At 46.5% G+C, this 23,996-nt stretch overlaps 1 protein-coding gene and 1 pseudogene across 2 annotated transcripts in view; one reads left to right on the top strand and one right to left on the bottom strand.

Moving 5' to 3' along the window:
- The first annotated feature begins 2,306 nt into the window (after positions 1-2,306).
- The window catches only part of TRIM2 (tripartite motif containing 2), a 119,175-nt gene continuing 97,485 nt past the window's right edge, over positions 2,307-23,996 (top strand). For both annotated transcript variants that reach the window (XM_037058370.1, XM_037058371.1), the window contains exon 1: positions 2,307-2,592. The gene's annotated coding sequence lies outside the window, so the exon portion shown is untranslated. The remainder of the gene's footprint in view (positions 2,593-23,996) is intronic.
- On the bottom strand, positions 14,276-16,048 carry LOC118995320 (keratin, type I cytoskeletal 18-like; annotated as a pseudogene).

Genomic DNA, 23,996 nt, shown 5'->3' with positions numbered 1-23,996 from the left:
TGTATATAAACATTTAAGATTCTGGTGGACAGGTGCAGAGATTTTATCTCGTGGCTGTCCCAAGACAAGCCTCCTGAATAAGTTCTCTTGCTCGTGAAGCCCGCCACCTCTCTTTGCCCTCTGTGTACGGGCTCCAGTTTCAGATTTCGCCTGGAATTCTCTGGGGGTTTCAAACCAATGGTATTTGAATTCTTTCACTTAGCACCATGCTTTTAAGATTTCTGCATGTTTGTGAGCATGTCAGGCATCCGTTCCTTTGCGTTGACAAGAACTACTCCCCCGAACGCAAGCACCCGCGCTGTGTTACTAATTCACCGGTCGATGAGCCCTGGAGTTCTTTCTGCTGTCTAGCTGTTACGTACGAAGTGTAAAGTTACCCGTCAGTCTCTGCACAGACATGTATTTTCATTTCTCTGGGACAAGGGGGGGATGGACCGAGCCATATGGTGTGGTAAGCAGAGTTCTGAGAATGACCCCGGGGAATCTCACCCTGGTGCACTCCCTCCCCTTGGACTGCATGAAGCCACGTCACCCCCTGCTTGTTACCATAGTGGCAAAGAGCCTAAGCGAACCATGTGAGCCCTTTACAAGGCAGTAGGAGAAAAACAAAGACATTCAAGGAGATGTGAAGCATAGGCGGACCCAGTGTGTCTTTATGGCTTGAAGAAGGGGGCCCGGCCCTGAGGAGGACGTGGCCGGCCTTTGGGAAATGAGAGGTGCCCCCCCGCTGACAACCAGCAAGGAAAGTCTCCACCCAGAGATTAACTATCATCATCTTATCATGTAGACAGTAAAATCTTAATTCAAACAGGCCACTGATTTTTAACTTTTAATAAGTTGAATATGAAATATACAATTCATAGTAAGAGAAACCAATATGGAAACCAATACGGGCATGTGTGCATACGATCCTGTGTGCCTTGCACGAAGCTCATTGTTTCATTTTACGTTTTAGTACCTACTTGTGGTTTGATGAGTTTAACATGCCCACACCCGAAGTAAGAAGATAGCATATGAACATTTAAATTTTTAACGTATGTGGACAGTCTCACCCAGTCTTCCTTATTCCCCACCCACACCTTCCCCTGAAATGATGTTTAATGTGGTAGCCACGTGGGCATCACAGCCCGAGGGCCAAGGCTGCGTTCAGGACGGTTCCCTGCGCGACATCATCTGCAAACACCGTTCCCCAGGCCTCCCCTTCTCTTCCCTCGTCTTCACGGGCCTATCCTCACTTCTGCCAGGAGCTAGCAAGTCCCCAGTCTGTGCAAAATGACGTTTAGATAGTAACTTAAACAGAATAGGAGAAAGTGCATATGCTGAAAGTAACGATGGAGTTTATTCTAAAACCGTAGGGAAATTCTCTTGGGTGGAGGGAGGTGAGCGCCACGCAGTCCCCGCGGGTCTGTTGTGTCCACTTAACCGCACCCACTGACAGCCTTGTGCGGCTCCGCCTCCGTTCCCAAATATCACTGCCCTGCTCTTCCTCTCTTACCACACTCATGAATTGATCTCTTTGAATCTGTGATTTTCAACAAGAATCCACTGACATCCTTCGCTGGACCGCCTAACGCTAGGTCGCAGTCGTCAGGGTAACAGCGTTTTGGGAAGCGAGCGCTGCTCACCAGAGTTTCCACGGAAACCACTCCCTGCAGAGGCAGGTGCTGCGGCCCCTGGGGTGGGGAGGGGCCCCGGGGAGGCTGTGGGGCGTGGCCGCCAGGCTGCCGTGGGCCCGGCCTCGGTTGTACGTACAGTATTTTTTTTATAAAGCACTTTCACTTGCAAACCAGAGTCACTCATTCCTTCCGGCTTGATAAAATCCAGTCGCTGTCCTGACTTTGGAGAAGGTCCAGGCGGAGCTGCCAAGGAGCACCCCCGCCGCCAGGCGCCCCCCGCCCGCTGACAGACAATAGGGTTCTGTTGGCCAGAGCTCCCTGGAGAGGCGGGAGCGTCGGTGGGCACCACTCAAACGAGAGACAAGCACAGTTCCAGGGGCTTCCTGCGCTTTGCACGCTGCCAGGATATCCCACCACTGCCCAGCAGTGGAGCAAAAATAGCACTGAGGTCGGCGGCGTTCCTTTAAACCGATCCCCTTTCCATCTGAGACGCAGGTGGGTCAGGTTAACTGGAAACGCACCCGCCTCTTGTTTTGTTTCATAAATACCGTTGGGAAGAGTATCAGATGTATGCTCGGAGCGAATAGGAAACAACCGAGGTTTCTGGAAAATTCCTAGGTCAATGCTGGCATTTAAACCTTGCCCACTCGGTCCCTTCAAAGTCACTGCAGCTGCGGCATCGCCGGGCTGGGGTTGGGTGACTGTGCCTGAACGTGGGGACCTTCGTCCCGGGCCCTGTCATCTTTGTGTCTCTTTGGGGAGGAGGGGCTGTCTGGCACCGTTATTAAACCTGGCAGCTGCGTTGGCGGCCCCGGGCAGCGTTTTGAGTGAGCTTGCAGAGAATGAGGGGCTTTCAGCTGACCGCCAGCTGGTCGTTCCTAGCCGCCTGAAAGGCGGCTCTAGAGCACTTTTCCTTCTTGTTCATTAGCAGTGGCAGCGCGGGGAGTGCGCGCACCTCCAGGAAACAATCAGAAACGTGAGTATCTGGCTCGGCTCTGCCGGCAGCCCCGCGGCCAGAACGCAAAGGCGGAGGCCCCAACCCGGGCTGCTGCAGGAGCGGGTGTGAACGCCCGGTCTCTAGCGCACCGCTCCGGATCCGGTCCTGTGCTTTGGGGACAGACGAACAAAGAACCTCGGGCCTAGGCAGCCGGGGTAGCCCTGCCCCGCCCCAACCCCTCCGGGTCCTTTTTGAGAAAGGCAGAAGCTGCATTTTTATGGTTGAATCGAAATATTGAGATTAGGTCCGCGTTGCCCCGCCCGGGGAGACCTTTGTGTGCTGCGGCCCATCATGCAGGGACCGGGGCGTGGTTGCGCGAGGGCGACACGCCCGTCTGAGTTCCTTCAGGATTTCAGAGCCTAATTCCTTCTGGATTTCTGCCCCTAACAGGGCAGACATTTTTATGGAGACCAGGCACACAGTAAAAGACCTCAAGTTCTTCCCAAAGCATGAGTGTGAAGGGGTGTGGTTCTTTTCTATCCATTGCTAGAGGAGAGCTTGAAGTTCAATTTCGTTTTTATACGCGCATTTTATTTGCGAAAAAGATTTTCAGCTTTACCGAGCTCGCGTCGTGCAAGGGTCTCTCCGTGGCTGATGTGTTTGTCAGCAAACCTTGGCTTTTTCCCAGGGCTTCCAAGGAGGGTTTAGCGGCGTCAGTTGGCTCCAGAATGTCATGTTCAGTGTTTCGCGTGCATTTCCATGTCTATCTGGTTCAGGCCTCAGTGTGTGACACCAAGGCGTGGTCTCTGCTCACGCCAGATCTACAGCCTGGCTCCTGCCGACTCTGGGGTTCAGTTTCTTGATTGCCTAACACCCAGAGTCAGGGGGCTGATGGCCACAGAAGGCTTCATCTTCCCCAAGGGGCAGGCCAGAACCGGGACCCAGGTGATGGTGGGTGTGTTGCCAGTCAACTGTGGGCCAGCCCTTTAAGCTTTCCAGGCCTCCGTTTTGTGATCTGTGAAATGGGTATAATGAAGTGATGCTATCTTATAAAGTGAGGCTAAGATTTGTGCTGGTTTTCTAATTCCATCTTCCATCAAGCAGCATTTCTCTTGTAACTTGACAGTTGAGGATTGGCCTAATGAGTGCAAGTAGGAAAGAAATAAAAAAAAAACCCTGCAAAAATGTGAAAATTTTAAATAACAACCCTCAAAAAAAAACCTTACTAAATTAACTTTGCAATTGCCCCAAAACAGGCTAACCTATTGATCTTGACTTAACTTATAAGGTAAAGAACGAAAATTATGATGATGTGCCTATGACCCCATTCTCTTTACAAACCATCGAACTGGAAAGTGAGGCTTCATATTTGGTGTCTTAATTTTGCCCTAAATCTGGGTTTTCCATCCTGGAATGTGGTTTCCAAGGTTTTTACAAATAAGTTCCTCATTAATTAAAACCAGGTGATGATTAGGTTTAAAAAGGGGGGGAAAGGCATTGTGAAAATAAATTAATGTGATTCTGAGATATTACGTATAACATTAAAGAACAAGAAAGAAATATCTCTCCTGAATTCTACTCTAGTGGTTAGAGTATTGTTTCTAATACTCTAGAAAATTTTGTCCATTGTACTTTTAAAAGAATGTGGAGAAACTGGGGGTGGGGTTCAGAATGGAGGGACCAAAATAACTTAATGAAACAGGAAGAAGAGATGCTAAAAAAGAAAGAAAGAGAGAGAGAGATAAAGAAAGAAAAAGAGAGAAAAAGAAAGAGAGAAAGAGAAAGAAAGAAAGAAAAGAGAGAAAGAAAGAGAGAACTCCTGAGGCTGTCTCTGTGAGGTGCTGAGGAGAAGGAATAGGAGAAAACCAGGTTCTGACAGGATGTAATAAAGAACTCCAAAAATGGTGAAGGAGTGACATGAACCATGAGGAGCTTCAGCAGGAGACTAATTTATCATCCACCCTTTATGGTCTGGCCTTAGCCATTCTTAAACCTAATGTGTCGGAGCACAGGTGAAGATATTTTGTCGCAGCTCCCAGTGAAACATTTCATAGAGAAATACTGGTCGTACCCGAGAAGCCAAGTCCACGGCTGCAGAAGCCTGCAGAGTGCACACGAGCCCCACGAGGGCAGCTGTGACTCACACCTGGATGTCAGCCTGCTTTGCTTGGTCCTCTGCTTGGTCAAGGGATCCTGGAAATCTGTTTTTTAAAAATTTCTTATTATGAAATCTCCAGATCGTTAAAGGTTGGCAACTAATTAGGAGTAAAGCATTAAAAAATATCTTGTGTTTGCCAAACAAAACACACCTGCAGAGCGGCCCCCAGGCCCCTCAGCACCCACAAAACTACCCCTTCTCTCCGGGGGAGGGGCAGGACTGGGCTAGCTGTTCTCCCCAGTGCCCATGCCTCTTCTTGCTTGAGTTTTGTGCTTTGTTTCACTTTGTTTTTTATGCTTTGTTTTTAACTTAAAGAAACATTTCTTTGCCTCATTCTTTCTGAAGGCACATATCTTTCTGGCTGAGTGCATACTCAGCCAGAAAGAGTATGCACTCAGCCAGAGATAGATCTCTCTGGATTATCTGGATGAGAAACACTCTTTAGTTCCCTAATCTTCTCTTGACTCCAAGTTAAGGAGGCTGGCCCCTGGGGATCAGGGTACTGACCACAGGCCCCTGACTAGGAGGCACCCACTGCAGCCCTCTCCCCACGTGGACCATTCAGAACTCTCTGCTGGTGTGGTGAATATGGAGTGAGTGGGGATTGGGAGGCCCGATCCCTTCTATGGGATGCCTCAGAACTGTCCTGAAAGCCGCTTTCTGGTGTCTCTTGGATTTGGGAAGAGGGGGACGCTGGACTGTACATGCATGAAAGAAGCACTGAAGTTGAAGTGTGATTTCAAAAGTTCCCACGTCTCTTAAATCTCCCTCTAGCCTTCCCTAAGCTACAGGAGCAATGGAAGATAGTAAGTCCCCATGAGCAAAGGGGAGGCATTCCACCCACTTTCCACAATTAAGAGCTTTTTTGCCAGAGCTAGAAAAAATTCAAGAGACCTAAAAATGTGATGGCTGGGTTTCCACGCCCCCACCTCTCCCATCTGGGTCAGGGCTGCTGATATTCTGTTTGGATGCTGGGCACAAGTCCCAGGGAGGCTAAGCACCCACCTCTCTCTCTGACTGCTCCCCTCACTGTGGAGCTAAGACCAGGGTGGTGCCTCCCTCTTCCCAGCGGGTCTGTAATGAGGCACGGAGAGCCTTCCAGGCGGACACGGAGACCCGTGCATGTAAGGTGGCAGGGACGCACACAGAGGAGGTGAGTGCTCGCCTCAGAGCAGTGAGCAGAAGCCAGGTTGGTTCCATGCGGCTTTGGTAAGCAAGGTGGCGCGTCCATAAATGCAGTCAGCATTCCACAGCAGAGCTGGTTCACTTCCCATTGGCTCCGGGTAAGCAAGCAAAACCAGAGCAAGCGAACAGGTGCCAGGCTCCCCTCCACGGTGATGAAAAACCTGCCAAAGCCATGGCCATGCTGTCTGCAATCCTTTTGCCAGCCCCTCCGTTTTCCCGAGTGGAAAAAGCAGCACCTGTGATCCAATCATTCTCCCATCAATGAGACGGAAAGGAGAGTTTTGAAGTTAGAATGTGGAAACAGCTCAGGGAAAGGGGAAGGAAATAGGATTCAGGTATCTGGTTGGGTTTCTGGTTGCCAAAACTTGGAAATGTGTTTCTTGGAGAGGCAGAAGCCCCACCAGCTCGAATGGGGAGCTGCCAAGTCCTCAGTAGGCTAGGCAGAGACACTTTCCCTGCCATAGTCTTCTCTGTCCCAACAACCGCACGAAAACAGGGGTTGGTTCTTTCACTGGACCCTAGAGCAACACATTCTACCCCAGCAGACTGAGTCACCAGCTGGGGGCCAGCTTTGGAGGACCAGGATGTAAGGTGGGCTGCTTCAAGGCCTGTCTGAGGGTCTGACTCACTTCAAACTACTAGGCTATGGCCCCCCAAATGGCTGAATTTGAGAATCCTTCCCTCTCCATCCTCCTGGTACTCATGGGACCAACCTTCAGAGCATCCTCTGGAATCAGCCTTACCTGCTGTCTCTCTTTCTTCCTGCCATAGCCCAGCTGAGGTTAACTATACCAATTGCCTTGCCCCATTGATCATGCCTGGAACATCAACTTCTGCCCATTTCTGGCTTCATAATAACAGGGTTGCCTGTGGTGAATCCTCGCCAATGGGCTGTCTTCCAGGGCTTATATATTTCCTTACGGTAGCGTATCCAGTTGTCTCAGCACTCCACAACCTCCCTGTTGGCTCTTTTTGGCAAATTTAATCTTAAGAGAACATCTACATAAGTGTGTCCAGGGGCAGAGATAGATGGTAAAACTCTAATCCATTCTTTGGGACTTCTTCATGGTGATGGCAGAAAAATTAAGGATAAATCTAATGCTGTTGGCTAAAATGCAGCTGTATATTCATGACTGTTCCGTTCATCTTTGTCCTATATGATCAAAGATTCTTGTTGTATGAGATTAACAAGAATATTATTAGTAAAGCGGCCCTGCCTGGTGTAGCTCGGTGGATTGAGTGTTGGCCGGTGAACCAAAGGGTCACTGGTTCAATTCCGAGTCAGGGCACATGCCTGGGTTGCAGGACAGGCCTCCAGTAGAGGGCGCATGAGAGGCAACCACACATTGATGTTTTTCTCCCTCTCTCCCTCCTTTCTCCTCTCTTTAAAAACAAATAAAATCTTTAAAAAAATAATTTAGTAAAGCACAATTATGCAATACTGTGAACCATAATTTTTAAAAACCCAGCAATTCTATTGGAAATTTTATTTTATGTTAAAGTAGATTGTTCTCATCACCAAACCAAAAAGGAAGTTATCTTTCTAACGTGTTGTTATATACAGTGGGTGACAAAAATGCAAGACATTTTAAATTAAACCTACTAAATAGTTACGGTGTCTCCCATGAAGCGTAAAGAAGGAAGTATCTGACAATTTAAAAGACCAGTTTTTGCTGTCATGTGTAGAAGAAAGATTCACACACGACCCCCCCTTCCCCCAACAAAGGAAGGGTTAGGTGGAGTGCCAGTCTGACTAATCAGATGCTGGAATGAGCGACGCATGGTCTGTCCTGTGTCCAGGCTGGAAGGGGGACGCTGGTGTTTGCGGTACAAACAGGGTCCTCCATGGAGGCCCCAGGGCTTTGAGGAACAGTCTAGGACTGGAAGGGTAAGCAGAGAAGGTGGAGGTGCTATTGAACTAAAGGCCAACAGCGTAAGCAGCGGCTCTGAAGCATGGATCTGGCAACTCCGCTTTGAGGGTGGAAGGGGACAAAGGAGACGGACCTCCTCTCCGGACGGAGTCAGATGATTGAAATTCGTATCCCGAAGGTGTGCAAGCATTCACTTAACACGCAGAGTCTCTGCTTCCTCATCTGTGCCTGGGGACAACCGTTGCCTTGTTTTAAGGAGTATAGAGAATTGACGGAGGTAGAGGGTCTGGTGGGGTTCACGCTGCTCAGTTAACCTGTGATGAATGTTGTTAGCAAGACAAAGACTGAGATGAGGCTCCGCCCAACTTCAATATCGGGATGGCCTAGAACTTGCTCCCAGGACAGCATGGAGCCACTGTGGAATCGTTAGGAAAGGAAAGCTTTCTTGTACCGCTCATATAAAAAGCTCACTGAATTTTTACAATCTCTGCTTGGATGTTTCTCTCTCTCTTTTGGTGGGGGGAAGGGTCTGTAATTCAAACTTTAATACTTGAACAAGTTAGTGAGAATCTAAATGCACTTTTTCAATAAGCTGTGTGGTCAATGGTCAGAATCACACTGGGCTCCAGCCTTTCTGGACAGCTAATAGTGGCTCCAAGTTTAATGATGTAATAAGCTGTGACTTCCAGTTACTTCAGTGACAAATGAACTTGGTAAGAATTCAATACTCAAAACCTGTTATTAAATGTAGTATAGGATCACCTAATTTCCACTAGCATATTATTCTTCCTGGACATGTCCCAACAACCTTTTACTTTTTGCTATTTTAAGTGAAAGTTACAACTTTATTATGCTTTGGGTTTGGCGATGAATAATATGTTTCCATTGTTGTATTTCCGTGTTACAACTTTCCAGAACAGTTTAGTGCAATTTTTGGAATATGAGTCACTTGCAGTGTTCACGCTGTGGCTCTGAAATGTCTTTTTTATGACCCTTCTGAGTGAACATTTTCTCCCCACTCTCCTCTTCCCTCTTTGCCTTACTTTATCTTTGTTAAACATAATCACTGAGCTGAGTAATCTGTGTCATCTGACACTCCCTTGCCAAGGTTCCAGGAACAAGCATCTTAAATAATCCAGTAAAAATCGCTGAGCTCATTAGTGTCCCCAAACAAAAACACATCAGTCTTGTATTAGAATTTTTAGAAGATTATTGTTTTCCAGGCTTTTTTTTTTTAAGAGTGGATGAGGAGGCAGGGGGGTGGCGGTTGAAGGCTAGCTTTCTGCCTTACAAACCACAAGTCCTCCCATTTTATGTTCTTTCATTCACATTTATGTTTCCAAAGGAGGGAGAGTGGGGACCAGGCATAACCTCTTGCCAACGTGAATTAACTCTTTACTGGCCAGATTCTCTGGCCATTTATGGCCCATTCTCTAGTATTCTGAGTAACAAAGATTTTGTTGTACTTTGAACTAAACTAGGTCCTTTGTTCTAAAAGCTCAATACAGAATTTTGAAATGAACAGAAACACTTTGCAAGCAAATGTTTATGGCCAACCCCTATGTTTTCACAAGCACCGAGATGGATCAAAGATACACCAACTCTCCATGTTCAAAAGCAACCTTCGGTGATGGCTCACGTGTGGTAGGCAGAGGGTCTGGCATTGTTACCTTACCTGAGTGGCCCATTCAGTCCTAACGGGACCCTCAGGGCGAGGCCTTGTTGTCCTCCTTTTTTTAAAAATATTTTTTTTATTTATTTACCTTTAGAGGGGAAGAAGGGAGGGAGAGAAACATCAATGTATGGTTGCTTTTTGTGCATCCCCTGCTGGGAGTTGGCCTGCAGGGAACTGGTCTGCAACCCAGGCATGTGCCCTGACTGGGAATTGAACCGCGATCCTCTGGTTCGCAGGCCTGTGCTCAATCCTGTTGTCCTCCTTTTTAGAGCTGAGAAAACCAAAGCTCAGAGAGGTTGAATAAATTCTCCCAGCTCACTAGCTACTAAGAAGCAGGAGCAGGAGGCTGACTGAGACGTGCCCGACTTGAAAGCCCTTGCTGTTTCCCATGTATTCTGCCCACAATGTGAGGCCCAGCGGACTCTCTGGAATAGTCTGTGCCCCATGTAAGTTCCACCAGAGCTCCCTAGTGAGTGAATGGTTGACGGTCAAAGCAGGCTCTCGGACAAGGCCAGTGTATGGGGACGTTTTCCATGTGTCAGCTGGTTCTCACGAGCTGACCACTGCAGGGCGGGTCCAACAAATTTCCTCGATGACTGAATATCGGGCAGCACTCCATGGTGGCAAATCATGTCTAAGATCCACACAAAAGGGGAAGCAGGGTTGCTCCATGGACCGCAAGCCAATAGAGGGGCTGTGTCCTCTGCAGATGCCATGATTAGGGAGTGGAAATATGTATTTCACTGGAAACCTCCATCCACTGGAAAAAACAGACAAAGCGAGACTGGAAAAACCAAGTGCTTAAGCAAACTTGGTCAGGNGGTTCTCACGAGCTGACCACCGCAGGGCGGATCCAACAAATTTCCTCGATGACTGAATATCGGGCAGCACTCCATGGTGGCAAATCATGTCTAAGACCCACACAAAAGGGGAAGCAGGGTTGCTCCATGGACCGCAAGCCAATAGAGGGGCTGTGTCCTCTGCAGATGCCATGATTAGGGAGTGGAAATATGTATTTCACTGGAAACCTCCATCCACTGGAAAAAAACAGACAAAGCGAGACTGGAAAAACCAAGTGCTTAAGCAAACTTGGTCAGGCTTTAATCATGACTAAGCCCAGGGGAGCCTCGGACTGCTAAATGAAATGCATGTGCACATTCTCTCTTTATGGGGCCAGCTCCCTCTCGGGAGTGACTATTCGTTGTCCACATAATTACCAAACTCCTAAATCTTCAAGGGTATGGACTGTAATTTTAACTCTCTATCCTGGCACTTAGTTTAGTCCTTGTCATGTAGTCCACGTTAAAGAAATATTTGTTCGAAGAATGAGTGTATTAGTCATTTTTCTCCAGAGAAACAGGACCAACGAGGTATTGGTTGGTTGGTTGACTGTAAAGAACGGGCTCACACAGTTATGGAGGTCGGCAAGTTCAATCTGCAGGATGGGGCAGCAGGCCGGAGGCCCAGGGGGAGCCCATGTTCTAGTTCAGAAGGTATCAGGCAGGAAGAGCCGAAGTTGCAGATGAAGCACAAAGGCAGTCTGCTGGTGAGTTTTCTCCTGCCCGGGAGAAGGCGCATCTTTGTGTAGTCCTCCAGTGCACTGGATGAGGCTCAGCCAAACTACGGAGGGCGGTCTGCTTTATCCCACCAATGAGAATGTCATTGCCATCCAAAAATGTTATTGCAGAAACAGGAGAGTAGCCTGGTCCCCAGCCTCCCTGATTCCCACTCTGAAGAATAGTGTTTGATTAAATGTCTGGGCACCCTGGGGCCCAGTCAAGTGGACACACCCAGTTAACTACCACAGTGACAGAATGAGCAGATTTGAAATGGCAGTTTCGGAACTGAGGCAGAGCAAGGGAAGGTGGACGAGGGAAGGCAGGTGTTGGTGTCTGTTATCCTAGGCTTCCGCTAAAATGACACCTGTTGACCAGAAGTGCTTGTCTTCCCAGTGAGGCAGCTCCAACAAGCCACAGAGTTTAAGACCAGGATGCTACTCTAGATGAGTCTTCCTTTGGCCACTTGTACCCGAGTGATCGTTTACTACTGGACCAAGGGAACTGAGGAAAGGAGTTGAGACACGCACCGTGTTCCCCAGAGTTGGAGGGATAAAAAGCTACCTTTCTTAGGGGTAGTGTTATAGGGAGGCAAAATCTTAAAATATGCAAGAACCTAGTTTTTCTAAGAAGTTTGGAGAAAACCATCTCCATGCTGCCCAAATGCATGCAGCCATATTTTAGATGATTTTGTTTCGTTGATTTAATGCAGTTAGGTGCCAACTGTGAACAGTAAATGCCCCGTGAGAAAAAGAGCACATCTGGATTTTATTTTCCTTTATCCTAAGCTAAAGAGTTTGTATTTTAAAAATGCTTTCTTCTATAACACACCATCAAACCAGCGAAAGCAAAGAGAAACACAATCGCACACACGATCTTTCTGCAAAGATAGTATGGCATTTCCCGTTGAAGCAATTCATTGTTCCCAGAATTTGGCAATGAGAAAAGGGGGGGGGACCTCCAAACAAATAGGCCATTGAAAATGTACACCATGACCTAAGGATGATGCAATGGCAAATTGCAATTTGGAAAGAAGTCCTGAATGACAATTTTGTTACGAAAGGATCAAAAGCTATGCAATGAAATGACAAAGAAACAATGTTTATTTTGAGGTCTTATTCAATTTTCATGTTTGACTCTACCCTGGGAGTTTTTAATTAGTTATTTGTTTTCAGTTCTCTGCCAGACTTAGAATTATCCTGGTTTTATTCTCAGCTCTTGAATTCCCTTTGCCTTTGGGATAAGTAAAAGAGGGTGGGGGACAGAGAACCCCACAACCGCCATGGTAAGAAAGGGAGGGGAGGAGCAACCCCTGGGAGAAAAGTGGAGGAGGGGTGAGGTGCAGACATACTGTGATCACACCTTCACAAACAACACAGTTTAAGGAGAAGGAGACAGGCCTGAAGTTCTGTCCCCCAACAGGCCTCGGTTTGCAGGGGTTCTTGAAAATGGCCCTAAATCCCTTTACTCGGAATTTCTCTTCTGCAGATTTTTTAGCTCAGAAGCCTAGAAAATGACAAAATACGCAAGTGTTTGAATAATACAGAATGTTAAGTGTACTTTCCAAGGTTCATTTGCCAGTTTCCTTCTCATTTAGTCAAATTCTTAATTTATCTATTATGATGTCAAAATCCCTAGCTATGTGACTCAGTGGACTGAGTGCGGGCCTGCGAGCCAAGGGATCACAATTTTGATTCCTAGTCAGGGCACATGTCTGGGCTGCGGGCCAGGTCCCCAGAAGGGGGCACACGACAGGCAACCACACACTGATGTTTCTCTCTATCTTTCTCCCTCCCTTCCCCTCTGTCTAAAAATAAAATAAAAATTTTTAAAAAAGAAAATCAGGGAAAATATAACCAGCTACATATATGTAAAGAAAACATTTTAAATAGGAAAATTTGCAAAGGCATATGTACAAGAATGGCTTTTTTTCCTCTGTATTTGTTTATGACATTAATTTACCTCCATTGGGGTATTGGTTAAATAAAGTAAAGCTACATGCTTAAAACAGCATACTCTGCGATCACACATCCCAAATGGGCTTATATTATAGGACTAAATATAATATATTTCCATATTCCCATATGGAAAGTTATCCATGATATGTTATTGGTAGAAAGGTAAAATAAATTACACATTACCATGCATTATTTTGTTTCAATAAAAACTGTGAATAATATGTTTGTTTAGAAAACAATCTGGCATAATGCTAAATTGTTATGTAATCATTTCTGCATGGTAGGTAATATATGATAATTGGATTTCTGCAAAGAGCATTTATTGCTTTTGAAACTAGAAAGAAAATGTATATAGCCACAAAGTGATTGAAGGAATGCAGTAGAAAGCATGCAGTTAGAAGGAAATGACCTTAATAATACACATATTGGATGAACTTGATTGGTTGAGATTAAAACTGTAGAGACTTTCTTTGAAATAGCTTAAAACGTTAATGTCCCATTTTCTCGAATAAAACCAGTTGAATAGCCTTAAACATATAAAATGTGTCTTAAATTAGAAAGTAGAAGTAATAAATAGTGGTTGATTTCATTGCATTGTTTAAAAGTCTTTAAAATACGTTTTCAGGTTGATTTTTTTCAGCTCTAATCTAGCACTTATTTAAAATTCTTTAACAGATGTTCATTTGTTATGAATTCTGTAGTAGTGGAGGGACTTGCTCTCCTCATGAAGTTGGTCTACACCAAGGGGCAAAGAGGTTGGTATTTATGGCACAGTTGGGCTGATATATGAAGTATATTCTGAAAGAAATGTATCATGTGATTAGAATGCCTCAGACACCATGGATCCACGCACTATGCTTTACAGATGTAACACGTCTCATTCACTTTATTTAATTACCCAGATGCCTATCGTCTGGGAGGCGAGGGTCTCAGTTATCAGGTTATTCAAAGAAAAACTGTGCACCACACCCAGCTCATTGTGCTCTGCTTTGGTATATGTATTGTGGTTTAATTTTACTTGACTATTGGAGATAGCACTTTTTTCCCCTGTCATTTTTCTGGTGTGATTCCAGTTTTATAAATGTGCACAGATTTACATGTGTGTGTAGGGTACATGTGTGTGGATGAGTAGTGAGACGACATTTTCCTCAAAAAGACAGCCCTAACCACAGCACCTGTAGTTGGCGAAGGCTCCTGTGATCCTCTGCTCAGACTCTGACGAGAGGCACGAACTTCGTGAAGCAGTTCTCCAGCCTCTGAGAGAGTCTGCCATTGGAATGAGTGTGGGTTTTTGATTTCTGGCTGTGTATGCGTGGCATCTACTCATGCCTAAATATGGTGCACGTGTGGGCCATGTACATGTGGAACGCACACCCTTCAGCATGGTACTCGGTGTAGCTCTCCACAATGGCCTCCACACAGTCTCCAGGCACGCCCTGGTTCCACCCCCCTCCACAGGACAGATGTGCACTTGTGTGACTCCCCGTCCATGGAAGCACCAGTGGGGCCCACTGGAGCTGGGATGAGGATGGTACATTTCAGTCCACTGTGCAGCAAAATACACGCGGGAGTGAATGGCCCCGTTGTTGGGGCTAACAGTGTTAGCCTTTTAATCACAGAAGGAGGAGAAAGGGGGAGGGGAGGAAAAGGCAAAGACAAAACAAGACAAGGTATAATCAAGTCTGGTGATAAAGTAATTTTTTCTTCTTTTTAATGATCAATGCACTCTGAACTTTTTATTGGCCTCCTTCCCAGCCAGGGATGCCCCACCTCTGCTGCCTTTAACGCCTCAAAACCAGTGTTGTTGACCTCAGACACCACTTTGCCATCCACAGTCCTGAGGTCGTGGTCTTTTTGGATAATTTGTAAGGAGTGGATTTTGTCCAGGGAGGCAACAAGATTGAAGTCCTCCCTTTCTTCCAGTGGGCTGCGGTAGGTGGCGATCTCAGCCTCCAGCTTGACCTTCATGTGCAGTAGGGCCTCGTACTTCTGGGCCTGGCACTGCCCCTCTGCCTGGGTCTGGACCAGCGCTGACTCTAGGCGCGGCAGGATCCCGTTGAACTGTTCCATTTGCACGGCACAGAGCCTCTCCACCTCCCTCAGGCTGTTCCCCAACCTGGCCTTCAGATTGCTCATTGAGTGCAGGCCGTTCCCCAAAGAGTAGACCACGTGACTCAGCTCTGTGAGTGTCGTCTCAGCAGCGCCCACCGCAGTGGACTGCGAGGCGACACTGTGGTGCTCTCCTCCATCTGCTGGGACCAGTACTCGTCTAGCTCCTCTCCGTTCTTCTGAGCCAGCTGGTCATCTGGCCTGGATGTCTGCCATGATCTTGCTGAGGTCCTGAGATTCGGGGGCATCTAACTCCAGGGTCAACCCAGAGTGGCCAGCCTGGTTTTGCAGACCATTTACTGCCTCCTCGTGGTGTGGTTCTTCTTCATGAAGAGCAGCTCCTCCTTGAGAGCCTTGATCTCTGTCTCCAGCTGCAGCCCAGTGACATTGGTGTCATCACTGACCTTTCGGAGCCCATTGATGTCATTCTCCACAGACTGGCACGTGGCCAGCTCCATCTCATACGCGACTCTGGAGTCATCAGCAGCAAGACGGGCGTTGTCAGTCTACAGAATGATGCGGGCATTGTCCACAGAATTTGCAAAGATCTGAGCCCTCAGGTCCTTGATGGTCTTGAAATAATGTCCCCAGTCTCTGACCTGGGGTCCCTTCTTCTCTAAGTGCTCCCAAATTTTGATCTCCAGTCTCTGATTATCAGCGTCCAGGGTCCCCACCCTCTCTAGGTAGGAGGCCAGGTGGTCATTTAGGCATTTCATAGTCTCCTTCTCACTCTGTATGTCCCCTTCGCACATGTGATCCCCTGCTATCCCTGTAGCCAGGACTCTGGGTCCCCAGCTGTCCTGCACAGTGGTGGAACAGGCCACTGGTGCCTGCATAGACGCTGGCTGAGCTGCTGGCCAGCTAGACCCGGTAGCTACGTGACTGCATGGAGCCCAGGGTCTGGTAGCTTGTGCAGAAGCTAGAGCATGTGCTGAAGCTCATGTCGTTCAGGGAGGAAGGTGAGAAGCAGAGACTCAGGTTGAAGCTGCCTAAAGTAACTTTTGTTTTAAGTGCAAGGTTCAAATTCATCTATGTTAGTGCATTAGTCACCATCCCTCTTACCACCGTTTGGGAGAAAGGAGAATACAGATAGTCCCTGATTTACAATGGTTCAACTTAACAATTTTGTACTTCCTGGTGGCACAGAAGCAATATGCACTCAGTGGAAAGCACACGCTGAATTTTGAACGTTGATCTTTTCCCAGCCAATGATAAGTGGCACGGTACTCTCTCATGATGCCGAGCAGCAGCAGGCAGCCGTGGCCCCCAGTCAGCCACGCAGTCACCAGGGGCAGCACCCGGTCAATGCTCAATTGTTGCCAGGGATTTTTGGATACTGTGTTCTAAGCACATGAAAGGTAGGCTAGGCTACGCTACGATGTTTGGTAGGTTAGGGGCTGTATGTTCGATTTTGACTTTAGATAGTTTCAGACTGTGATGGGTTTACCAGAATCTAAGTATGTCAAGGAGCACCTGAACAATTTTCAAATCGATTAGTAGGATTCCACAAGTGCCAGGAATGACGTTTAGCTCAGCCTCAGCCTGGTGGAGGAGCAGAATGGGCGAGAGCAGGGAGGTTGAGGGGGAGTTGTCGCAAGCATTTACTGCATGGATGCCTTTTGCTCACCCCACTGTCCAGCTGCAGCAAACACCAGACCCGGCTTAGCTTGCACTGCACATCCGCTTTCTGAGTGTTGAGCACATCTGCCCACACGCGAGATCGGAGGCAAGCTCCGGAGCTTTGATTCCTCTTGGGAAACTTGATGGGGGTTAGGGTGGGCCTGGGAAGCCTATTCGGAGTCCTAGCATATGGTGGACGGACGGAGCCCTGCACCAGGAGCCAGCGCCAAGTGCCGCCAGCCGTCCCTCCACTCACTGGGCCCTTTCACCCCCTCCAGCCCTGAGAAAGGACGGTCTCTTCATAGCCGCACAAAGGGCTACCGCTGGGCTGCTCCTAGCCAGAAAATAATGTTAGCTAACATTATGGACTTGTTATCAAAAGCCCGGATGGTCCTAGGTTGGGTCTGTTATAATCTTACTTAATACTCACGACGAGCCCACAAAGAGAGTACTACCATTAGCTGTTATTTTTTTTAAATAAATGAGAAACTGAAGGTTAGAAAAAGTAAGTGGCTCCCCAGGGTCGCCCCGGTTAGTAAAGGGTGTAGTGTGAGCACTGAGGCTATCAGGCTGCAGTTCAGCATATCCAGTGTCTGGGAAGGTTCAGGGCTTTCTGTGCCCAAGTGGTCAAATATAAACCACTTAAGATATTTATCCCAGACATATTGGATATTCGATCATGTCTTATGTAGCTCTGGAACCCTCGCAGTTCCTACCACAGTGCTTTCTGCTTAGTGGAGTTTCAATAACTATGTGAGCAATTAACGAATGAAAGAAAAGGTGGTGCATTCTAGTTCAAGGGTTGGACACTGTGGTTTTAGTTACTTTTAAAATATTTTTCTTTTGGAGAATTTCCAGGTTACAAAAATGTGGAAAAAATAGCACCCCGAACTTCATGAACTTATCCACTATCGTCAATTATCAACATTTTTGCCAACCTTGCTCCTCACTCCCCAACTGTTTTGCTTTTTTCCTGTTATTTTTGAAAGCAAATTCCAGCTGTGTCATTTCCCTCTAACTACTTTATTATGGAGAACTAACACACACACTCATATATATATATATATATATATATATATATACACACACACACACACACACATATAACCACAATGCAAGTATCATACCTAATGACATTAATAATAATTTTTTAATATCATGTAATACCTAGTCCATATTCAAATTGATTGTCCCAAAAGGAACTTTCATAGTTTGTGGACTCAGAAGAATAGAAAATATGTGCACACTGCATTTAGTACATCTCTTTCGTGTCTTTTCTTTTACAGTCTTACCATCTGCCCCCCTTTTAAATGACATTGAACTTTTTTGCTTTTTTTTCTTCTTGAAAAACTGGGGCATTTGTCCATCATAGTACTTTTTAACTGACTCTGGAAGTCCTTTCTGGAGGGAGTTGATGATGCCCAATTTCCGGAAGACCTTCACCCCTGCCATCCTCTAGAATGGTGTCTGCACTGGTGGGATTCTGGGTCTCACCCTACTCGTTCCTTCAGTGATTAACGTGTGTTGAACGCGTGCCTCGTGCCCACTCTGGGTCCAGTGCAGGAGATAAGATAGGCCTTGCTGGAAAAAGAGATAAGATGAAAGTAAACTCTCTAGGGTGAATAAATGATATCTCCCAAGTCACCTTTACAAAATGCATTCAAGATATCGGTTGACCGTATCTGAACAAACCTTCAGAACCCTATCCTGACTGGTTACATTCAGAAGGCCTAAGTGATCCTCATTCTCAGCTCTTTGTCAAGTGCCCGTACAATTTCCCCCCAGTGTATTGATTCCTTCAGGCGACTGTGGGAAATTACGGGCACAGTGGAGAGCTCTCCACTCTCGAGTGCTGCGTAGGGGAGAATTTCTAACAAGAACGATGGCCTCCCTGTGACTGGTCGAACAGGACTGGGAGGAATTCCAGGGGAAGGACTAGCAATGACTGGGAAAGGGGGTTGGGCTGTGTGGTGGGCAAGTGTTTGGGAAGCTGCTGCATTCAGGGCCCTGAACTGAGCTCCACTGAAGGAGAGTTTGTGAATCTTACAGGGCAAAATGTAGGTGTGGCAAGAAGCCAGATATGCAAACCATATTTCTTCTTTTTAAATTTGGACTTTATTTTAAAGAAATACTCCCTTTGAAATGGTTATCTGAGACATGACACCTGAGAGTTTTTTTTTTTAAGGGATGTTTAGAAAATCAATACCTTATTTGTGGCAGGAGCACAGTACGGCTGGGCACCAGGGCCTGTGGGAGGAAGTCCCAGGACCTCCGCAGCCAGCAGCCCTCCCACCAGGGACCTGAAGGCAGATGGCCAGCTGCTCTGTGCTTCAGATGCCTGTTTAGGGGCACGGTGACCTTTAATTGTAAGACTTTCATTGCCATATCTAGTGTGGTTAACAGGGCAAGGATCGAAGCCCTGGAGTGCTCTTCCACAGCACGTCAAATTCTCAGGATGCTAAATTGAGCTTTATTAAGCTGGTAAGGAGATGAGGACAGGCATTTTCACTTTTCATTTGAAACCAGCAGTGAATAAAGTAGATTTGCTTTCTCTTCAGACAGCCAACTGATAACACTGTAACCTGGCCTCTGCAAAATGAGCTAAGCAAGAAGAATATTTTGTCTTCAGTAAATTAACAGCCCCATTAACTCCATGCTTTCTTGGCATATTTTAAATAATTTTGCTTGATAGTAGTGTAAGGTTTTTTTTTGTGAAGCTCATGGCACAATTCACATGCCATCTCATTAATTTTTGTTATACCCCTAGGATGTGAGTATTGTTATTCTTATCAGGAAAATGAAGATGCCTATCAGCCTTGGGTCATGCAGCTAATTGGGGTGTGGGCAGGAGCAGGGGCAGGGGCTCTGGGACCCAAGTCCCCACTGTGTGTCGGAGCACACGGCCTTTAAAAGGCAGGTTTTCAGTGTTGTAATCTTGCACAGAAATGCGAAAAAAATTGTCCCTTGGGAAAAATACTAACCACTCCTGCTGGCTCCTATACGTACACCACAGATTCATTCATTCATTCATTCATTCATTCATTCATTCAATATACATCAAGTGCCCACTTGTGGCAGACTCCTGCCACAAGGAGCAAACTCCTGCTCTCAGAGAGACGTGCCTGTGCCCGTGTCTCAAGTGTCACCTAGCACCCTCTGGGAGCATACAGAAGTGATAAGGGCTGAGAAGAGGACCTCAGGAGGATGGGGGTTTATAATGGTAACAATCCTCACAAGAGCTAACTCTCACATGACAAGCCTTGCACTGTTCTAAGCACTCGCTCATGCATCCCCATAGCAACAGTTTGGGGTGGATACCAGTATTAAGTCCATCACACAGAAGAGGAAATTGGGGCCCATACTGGTTTAGTGACTTGCCTAGGAAATATCGGGAATATTTTAGTTTTCACCTCATGGGCCTTTTTACTCCAAGTTGATTCAGTTTCAACCTTACCATGTAAAGTGAAAAAGAACTTCAGGCCCCGGCTGGTGTGGCCAGGGGATTGAGCACCAGCCTGCAAACCAAAAGGTCCCTGGGTGGATTCCCAGTCAGGGAACATGCCTGGGTTGTGGGCCAGGTCCCCAGTTGAAGGCATACAAAAGGCAACCACAAATTTTTCTCTCCTCTCGCTCCCTCCTTTCCCCTCTCTGAAAGCAAATAAATAAAATCTTTAGAAAGAAAGAAGAGCCTTGGCTCCCTGGCTCGATGGTACCCGGGACAGCCTACTGCATTCTCAGTGCAACTGTGTGCCTCTTGAGCCGTGGCGGAACTGCCAGGCAGTCCTCTTCCAGGCTATGCTCCTTCCGTGCATGCTCGGATGTTTACATGTGTGACCTGAGCAGTTGTGCCTTCACGTTTGGACAAAGCCGGGCCTCACTGAGGAGTTGCTTGGCCCATAGCATTTATTGCTTTTTCTACTGTGTCCCTAGCACTGCATGGGCTAGGGATGATTCTGGGATGAATTACGCCAACTAGGGAGAATACCCACCCCTCCCCACCCGGCTGTCCCAAGGAGCTCAGAAAGGAGGTGAGGAGACCGGACACAGGTGCGGGAAATCACACGAGGGGAATTGCAGGACCGGAGGAGGATTTCATGATTTCTGCTCCTCATGACCAGTGGAGGGGGCTTACTAAAGAGGAGTCTTATGAGAAAGATTGGGTTCAATCAGCAGCCGACTGCAAAGGCAGACTGCGGAAGGTGCACTTGTGCAGACTACAGATGGCCCCTGCTGTTAAAACTGTTCCTTTGCCCCCTGTGGGTGGGGTGGAGGGATTTGCTGGATCAGTGGTTCTCAGCCAGAGCTGGTTTTGCCACGAGGGGAAAAATCAGGGGACGTTTGGCCAGGTCTGGAGACCTTTTTGGCTTTCACAATGGAGGAGGGAGAAGAGGTTACTCTGGTGATTCTAGTGGAAAGAGGCCTGGGACACGGATAAATGTCTGTGTCCCAGGATAAAAGCGGGATCATAGCCCGCTTGACAGAGAATTGTCCAGCTGAGAATTATCCAGGCCCGAGCAGTGCTGAGGCTGAGAAACTCCATGACGGCCTGAGGGCAAGTCTAGTCTGAGTGGTGAGAACTGGGTCACTTCAGCTCCTTGGGACACGGTTTACTTCCCTGTGACGTAATGACCTCTTTGGTTACACTGGCTCTCACAGTCTGTGATTCAGGGGAAGTAACTGAACTGGAGATTAAAGATGGGGCGTGAATGTCTTCAGAAAAGTGGAAGAAATAAGGAAGGTGTAGAAGAGGCTTTTTAGGAGATAGTGCTTATACCTCCGGGGAACCTTTAAAGACTTGAACGATTTCATCTTCATATAACCTGTCAAAGATGCTGGGAGGGCCTCATTCTCGTGCTTTGTCACTGAGGAAGGAATTCTTGCTGGGACTCGAGGGACAGCCCTGAGCAGAACTGTCTCCGGTTACACAGAACCGAAGATACCAGCCGGCTGCGGCTGAGGGCTGCTTTTCAAGTATTGTCCCGGCTGCCAAGTCCCTGAAAGGAGTCGCCCTGCTCTCCCTACCCTGGGCCATTCTTCCACACCACCCCCCTCCCCCCCCCCCCACTGAGCTAGAGCCACACCCTGTCTGCTACCTGTCTCTCTTCTTGCCACAAAGAGTCTACTCTTCTGCCTTAAGAAATGACCAGAAGGGAAAGCATGAGAAAACAAAACAAGCTTTGCTTACTTGGGGAAGCTGGCCAAAGGAAAACCCAGATTGTCAGAGTTGCCCGAGTAGATTCATGGTACTATGTTTATTGGTACATTCCAGAAAAATCGGTGGATTCTAACAAAATCTCCTTCCCACAAGTTAGTAAAGGTTGGTTTTTTTTGTACTGTAAAAAATCCAACATTAAAAATTCAAAACTTTTCTTGTAAAACATGCTGTTTATAAAGAGAATATTCTATATGAAGATAACCCTAATTATGGGTCTATTGCTATGTCAAAATATGATAAACTTTAATTTTGGAATATTGGAACAATATTTTCATGGGAGTATTAGAATTTATTTATCAGTATTTATAGTCACAAATTATATACAAGCATATGGAATTAGAATACTAAACCAGAATGCTTTCTGTAGTGTAGTAAACAGAGACCATAAAGGTCAAGAAAAAAAATTAGTAGATTGTCTATACTTACAATCTTTAGATCATAAGCAAATCCACTGTGAAAAATTTTCTAGAAAGGGGATCAGTGACTGGTGACACTAATCCCATCACGCACCTCAAGGCTTCCTTCCAGTGGCTCTTTAGAGAGATTGTCAGAGTGAGAGCACCTACCTCCTAGGGCTGTTTGGGAGGGTGAAACGAGTTCATCAGATAAGCTCTCTTAGAACAGTGCCTGGCATAGAACAGATGCTGAATGCCTATTATTACCATTATTATTCAGTTCTGCTCCCACTTCTGAAGGGTTGGCTCAGCCTGTGGCTTCCTCAAAATTGATGGTGCTTTCTCTTCCATCGTTTTGGTTATTGGTGAAAACATTGCATTACTCATGGATCTAGAATGACCCTCTATTATGGGTCCTGGAATTACTTCTGAGCTACGTTTGAGGCCAATTTACTCTTCACCGGCTACTTGAAAACCTTTGTGGTGCTGAAGATTGTCATGGTTTAGCTCAGTGGGCTGGGTGATGGGCACTCGGGCCCAAGCCATTGCATGGCCCACCATGTCAGTCAGTTTGCTGCTCTTTCCCACAGCTACAGCCTAACTTCAGGCATGATTTTATAAATGTGGGCCACTGGACATATAGGGACAGACTGAAACACTGTATAGGAGGCTTGTAAGGACCCACCAACACGGTTGGGGAAACAAAAGCACTTTCCAGTTGGTGTGTGGTTAGCAGAGTTTCCTCAAAGCTCAGCTTCATCTGAAACCTGACTCGAAGCCTTACCATCACTGTCTTTTTCGAGAATGACAAAGAAATCACATAGAATGATAAATATAGGACATCGACACAGTCCGTTGTAACTTGATTTATCGACAGAGAATAAGGGCATTTGAGGATGAAGAAAGTTTAATGGAATGTATTTAGAGCTTTCAATGTCTTTAACAAGTTATGGGCTGACCTAAGAGTGAATGATTTTTATCCATAATTTACAATGCATTGAGGAACAGCCAAGCAGAACAAAATTGAAAGCCTTGTCGAAGTCAGGAAGGATCATAGCTTTCATTCTATCTGTCTGCAAAGTTCTTCATTGCCACTGAGGGTTAAGTCTTCGGCTTCTTTTCACTAAGCCATGTTGCCAATGCATCCCTTTAACTTCCTTAACAAAAGAAAGGATTTTAAAAATAGATGATTTAGACTTAAAACTTTATAATTTCCGAACTCATCCAAGAAGAGTTAAGGGGCCTGACTATTTATCCATGTGCTATTCAAAGGGACTCTTGTGACTTCAGCCAGTTCAACTGACCATATTATTCCATGGTCTCTAAATGTGAGAACCTAATGCAATGTGTATATCACTTTAAAAAGTGTGAGTGGGCAACTCAATATTTTCCTTCAGTACTGTGTTTTGTATGTTGGCAAATCAGGGGTTTGATAGTTGAGTGCACTCTGGGATCTTGAGCTAAGTCAGTTAAATGCTGTTTCCGCCCCTTAGAAGGTTTGCAGGAAGCTCTGCTGATGGGTAATTGAAGCCTCAGGTTGCCAAGGTGGATGATTAAGAGGTGGCCATTTTGGATCAAGGGTAAAATTTTAATTGGATGATAAGCATTCTCAACGGGCATATAGCAATTTTCCGAATTGTGTAATCTAATGGCTTGACATTTAGAAAGTAGTGATGTCATCCCCCCATCTTTTACAAGAAC

Source organism: Sturnira hondurensis, unplaced genomic scaffold, assembly GCF_014824575.4.
Source record: "Sturnira hondurensis isolate 20B ecotype Veracruz unplaced genomic scaffold, ASM1482457v3 Scaffold0010128, whole genome shotgun sequence".
Taxonomy (NCBI): Eukaryota; Metazoa; Chordata; class Mammalia; order Chiroptera; family Phyllostomidae; genus Sturnira; species Sturnira hondurensis.
This window is presented reverse-complemented; position numbering and strand designations above follow the sequence as displayed.